This window comes from Solanum dulcamara, chromosome 5, assembly GCF_947179165.1.
Source record: "Solanum dulcamara chromosome 5, daSolDulc1.2, whole genome shotgun sequence".
Taxonomy (NCBI): Eukaryota; Viridiplantae; Streptophyta; class Magnoliopsida; order Solanales; family Solanaceae; genus Solanum; species Solanum dulcamara.
The window spans coordinates 74,928,245-74,934,367 of NC_077241.1; the positions used below are offsets into that span (position 1 = coordinate 74,928,245).

General features: G+C 34.7%; 1 pseudogene; it reads left to right on the forward strand.

The window, feature by feature from the left end:
• The first annotated feature begins 1,913 nt into the window (after window positions 1-1,913).
• On the forward strand, window positions 1,914-5,910 carry LOC129888507 (peroxisomal acyl-coenzyme A oxidase 1-like; annotated as a pseudogene).
• Window positions 5,911-6,123: the final 213 nt, after the last annotated feature.

Genomic DNA, 6,123 nt, shown 5'->3' on the forward strand with positions numbered 1-6,123 from the left:
ACGGGGTTCTTATTACCTCCTGGACTACTTTTAAATAGAATAAATAATTTCTTAAGTGCTGAGTTGGCATAGAAAGTGTATTTCACTCTCTTTGAGAGAGTGAGTTGCCTATTTTATTTAATTTTTTCATTTTTTCTCTCTTTATCACTTGTTATTTATCTATACTACTATACCTTCTTCACCATTATCATTGTTGAAGCTTAATCAATGGATGTTTGGTATAAGAATTATCAACAATTAATGCATTTTATGGACAAATAATTTTTCAATAGACTTGTTTAGTACACATCTAACAAATGAAATTTATTTTAAAAAAACATATCTATTAATTGATTTATTTTTTTAAGTCATGCACTCAAGAGTAACAAAATCAAACAAGTGTAATTGTGTTTTTATTTTTGAACTTATTAGAATGAACTGAAATAAAATAATTTCTTTTACATTTTTTAAAGATGGATCCTTCATTTTCTCCTAAAATTACAAATTGGTCTCGAATTTTCATGACTCATTTGATGTGTATCTATAATTTTTTAATAAGGAAAATCGAACAAAATATAAAAGAATATGAAAATATTGTTGAATTTATTGAATGAAAGATTTGATTGGGAACATTGTTCTAATAAATTGTTGGAGACATAAATAATTTTTGAGGTAAAAATGGTGTTTTATTGTGATTAGGGTTGAAGAAATGATTGAGGAAGAAAGGAGGAGAATTTTTTTTTAAAAAAATTATTAATTAGTGAAATACACGTGTCAAGCGCGTGTATTTCACCACAAGTCACGTGGCTGGTAATGACATTTTATAGTGTAATTAATTTCACTTTAAAATAGTCCAGGTGGATAATAGGACTCATGTGAAGTATAAGTGTGTATTTGAAAATTCGGCAATAGATTAGGGGGTCATTTGACTATTTTCTCATCTTTTTATAGTTGGATCTCCAAGTTTGAAATTTTCATTACGGTAAAATGGAACGTATAAAGTTAATTATATTTAAAAGTAAAAATATTTTATTTTAAAAAACAAATTAGTAAGAAAATATTATCGAATTCGGAGGGTTAGAAGTTAGAACAGCACTTTTTACTAGTTATTGTTGTGAGGTTTTTAAAATTCTATACCCTCTCTCTTTGTTTTAATTTGTTTGCCGGTATTTTATTTGATACAAATTTTAAAAAAATAAAAAGACTTTTGAATCTTACGATCTTTTAATTATGTGTTCAAACGGAGATATCTTGTATCATTGGATGCACTTTATGCTCATGCTTCTCACATATGTGCAGAAGCTAATCAAGCTGTAGCTTTTACGACAATGAAAGGTTGTAATTGGTGCATGACTTCTGATCTACCAGCAGAGGCGGCGGAGCTAGAACGTCAGCTTTAGTCCAAATGTTATATTTGTATAAAGAAATCCATCAAATAAGAACAAAAATTAAATTCAGAACTCGATTATTTAACATAGATATCGCTATCTTATAATTTAGAACCCATAGAGTTCTACTTGTAGCTCGGCTTCTGTCTACAAGCTCATAGTAATAGGGCTTGTGCATGAGTCTCAGCTTATTGATGCATCTTAAAAAGTTGTTTCCTACTTGTTAGTGTTTGGTACCTCAGCTAGATTATTAGCTTAATAATGTTAATGTTTATTTGAAGAACTGAAAAAATGTATGTAAGAGTGCTTGTATAACCACATACTGCAACTACTCGATCTTGGTACTAGTCCATAATGATCAAAGTCGAAGTGTGAGCCTATTAGCGAAGCAAATTCAATGAGTACCATAGCTATATATAGCACACACTGAAAATGTGTAAACGTGTTCAATCCGTACCTCCTTTTCCTTCTCGTTATAAATCAAACTAGAAATTTGTTATTACAATCCAAAATTGGATTTTTGTATACTGTACAAAAAAATAATAATTGGGTTTTTCATCCTTGAGAGAGTGAGATGGAGGGTGTAGATTATTTGGTTGATGAGAGGAAGAAAGCTGAGTTCGATGTGGATGAGATGAAAATTGTTTGGGCTGGTTCTCGCCACGATTTTGAAGTTTCAGATTGTATCTCCAAGCTTGTTGCTAATGATCCTGTAATCCCTTTTCCCTCTTTCTCCCCATTTTTCAAACTTATGTTTTGACCCCTTTTTGTTGGATGATTTTTTTGGGTATGACTCTCAGTGATATTTCTGAATAACGATTCTCTTCATGAGCCGAGGGTATATTAGAAATAACCTCTCCACCTTTAGGGATAAAGTTTGCGTACACTCCACACTCCTCAGACTCCACTTGTGGGATTACACGGGGTATGTTGTTGTTGTTGTTGTTGCTGTCAGTGATATGAATCAGGGTTTGTTATTCTTTTGTTTGTTTCTTCCATTTTTCTATGCTGCATGTCTCTAATCTTTATCGAGTGTCATCATGGGATATAGGGCTTCAGTAAGGAGGAAAGGACCATGCTTCATAGGAAAGAACTATTTAAGAACACTCTAAGGAAACCAGCATATGCATGGAAACAGATCATTGATCTTCATCTTTCTGGTATATATGACTTCATTTTAATTTTTTCAAATGTATTCTGCCAAAAAAAAAAAAGAAACATCTAACTGAAGTTTGTCACTGTTTGCTAATTAACTTGAATTTTCATTTCTGTAGAAGAAGAAGCAGAGAAGTTGAGGTATTTCGTAGATGAGCCAGCTTTTATTGATTCTCATTTGGTAGTATACCTCTTGTTTGACTTCTATTTTTACATTAAGAAACCACTAAGTTTAAAGTTGTTGCTCTAGTCTTTTCCCCTTCGCCGTTTCATTTGCTTCAGGCCCTAGGATTATGGCTCAGCTGACACTGTTTTTCTTCGTTAGGGAGTCAGCTATAAAAGGACAGGGCACAGAGGAACAACTGAAAAAGTGGTTGCCTTTGGCCTACAAGATGCAAATTATTGGCTGCTATGCTCAAACTGAACTTGGACATGGGTCCAATGTGCAAGGCCTCGAGACCACTGCCACATTTGATCCCCAAACAGATGAATTTGTGATTCATAGTCCAACACTGACATCGAGAAGGTGAAAAAAGTATATGATACATAGTTATGCAAGATATGTGTCCTATATGACATCTTTGGCCTGCTGCTAGTTTGTTTATCTGTTCAATGTGCTATTTTGAAATGGCTTACAACATGCTTTTTTATTAAGAATAAGTGAATTTCCCTGATCTTTGTGACAATGTCAATAGTGGTGGCCTGGTGGATTGGGTAAAGTCTCTACTTATGCTATTGTGTATGCTCGTCTTATAACTGATGGTAAAGATCATGGGATTAATGGTAAATCAACGATTCTCAGGTCACAAAACAGTGATGCATGTCAAATTTTCAGAAAATATACACTTACATTTTATTAACTATTCATATTATAGGTTTTATTGTCCAACTACGGAGCTTGGAGGACCACAAACCTCTTCCAGGCATTACTGTTGGAGATATTGGAACGAAATTTGGAAATGGGGCATACAACACCATGGATAACGGGTTTTTAAGATTTGATCATGTGCGCATTTCAAGAGATCAAATGCCGATGAGGTTTGTGCTTTTCGTTTTTCTGGTATTCAAGTTTAAGCTTCTAAATGAGTGAACTGATTAGCAACTATTATCAATGATTTTGATATCAAAGTCTTTGGCTCATTGCATATTATATTAACATAATAGTAATTATATTTGATCCTAAAATTTCAGGGTTGCACAAGTTACAAAGGATGGAAAATATGTCCAATCTGATGTTCCTCGACAACTTCGCTATGTGTCCATGGTATATGTTCGACAAGCACTTGTAACATATGCTTCTGGTGCTTTTTCTCGAGCTGTGTGTATTGCAATGAGATATAGTGCTGTTCGTAGACAATTTGGTTCTCAGAATGGTGGACAAGAAATTCAGGTAATTTGGTTCTGATCTTTTGCTCCTGCATTCCATTTATTGCGTACTCATATTGGTGCCACTCTTGCATTTACCATCATGATTTATGTTTTTCCCAGTCAGGTGACTGCACTTAGGCATTGAGTTGTGATTATGCTCTTACTTCACGCGTTTATGCAGGTGATTGACTACAAAATTCACCAAAGCAGGCTCTTCCCCTTGGTAGCTTCTGCATATGCCTTCTGACTTGTCGGTGAGTGGCTGAAATGGTTTCACACTGATGTAACTCAAAGACTGCAAGCAAATGATTTCTCAACATTGCCTGAGGTGCACGCGAGTACAGCAGGATTAAAGTCTTTGACAACCTCTGCCACTGCTGTAAGTAGTGACAATTCTCTGACTATTGATTTGAATACAATATCGCGCGATCAAAACATAACTAATATCTTGCCTGAATGCAATTTTTATTCCAGGATGAAATTGAAGAATTCTGAAAGTTGTGTGGAGGTCATGGTTATCTTTGTAGCAGTGGACTTCCAGAATTATTCGCTGTTTATGTCCCTGCCTGTACATTTGAAGGAGATAACATCGTGCTACTACTTCAGGTAAAAACTAATTTTCGTATGAAGTTTGACATATATACCAGTTCTAAGTGCTTTCTTAGATCTAACACTCCACTATGAACCATGTTGTGTTTCATGTAGGTTGCAAGGTTTCTTATGAAGACTGTTTCACAGCAGGGCTCCGGAAAGAAGCCAGCGGGTACCATAGCTTATATGGGAAGAATTGAACACTTGATGCAATGCCGTTCTGATGTGGAACAAGGTAAAATCCTTGCAGCTGATCGTTCATTGTTATATTTACAGTTCCAGTCTGAAAGTAGTTAATTCAACATTGGTTGCTTTAGAAAAGGATCCGCTCCTGATATATGTATATCCTGTTTGGCCGAGCTTCTAAAATCAGTTCATTTTAAAAAGTGCTTTTCAAAAAAAATACTATTGATGAGAACCAGTTTGTGTTTGGACAATAAGTTTAAAAAAGTACTTTTGAACAAACAATTAGTAGTTGATCAAACTTTTTAAAAATGCTTCCAAATGTATTTTCTTACTAGTTGTGTTTGTTTTCCATATCCTGCAGTTAAGGACTGGCTGAAACCTAGTGCAATATTGGAAGCATATGAAGTAAGGGCTGCCAGGATGTCTGTTACCTGTGCTCAGAATCTTAGCAAGTTTGATAATCCAGAAGAAGGTACTCACTTTTAAGTCTTTTTCAATTGCTTTGTAAAAGTTTGATTATCTATCGAACTTGCAGCTGATTTAATTGAAGCAGCACTTGCTCATTGTCAGTTAATTGTCGTCTCCAAGTAAGCTAGCTTCTCAATATTGTGAAATTCGATCACCAGGATATATATACATGATGAGAACTTTGTTGCATGTCTTGAAGTTGCAACAAGACATTCCAGGGAAAGGTGTTAAGCAACAGCTGAAGGTGCTTTGTGGCATCTATGCACTCTTCCTTCTTCACAAACATCAAGGAGATTTTCTTGCCACTGGCTACATCACCTCAAAACAGGCGTCATTTGCTAATGATCAGCTCAGGGCCTTGTATTCTCAGGTTCATCTCGTTGAATTTGTTATCTGTCATTTCTGTTTAATTTGTTGGGGTGGATTTATTTTACTGATCTATTCCTCTTTCATACATAGCTTCGTCCAAATGTTGTATCGTTGGTTGATGTATTTAACTATACCGATCACTTTCTTGGTTCAATTCTTGGACGTTATGATGGAAATGTGTACCCGAAACTTTATGAGGCTGCGTCGAAGTCTCTCAACGAATCAGATGTACCCGATGGCTTCGATGAATATATCAGGCCACTACTCAAGCAGCAACTGCAGACTGCTAGATTGTGAATGAAGAACACTGCAGCAAATAGACACATAACTACAACTGTTGTATTGTGATGTGATAATAAACTAAAGTTTGAAATACAATCTCTTTTAGTAGATATTATTTGAAATAAGATTATGGAACTCCTGAAAGTGAGTTATAATATGTTGCATACTACTCCCTACATTCGCTTTTACTTGTCCACTTTGGAATTTTGCGCGACTCTTAATCATTAATATGAATATTTTACCACAATGTTCATATTAAGTGATGTATAGTCTTAGAACTTGAAAAATGATTTTGAGAATAAGAAATTATTATTGAGGATAAAACATGAAAGAAATT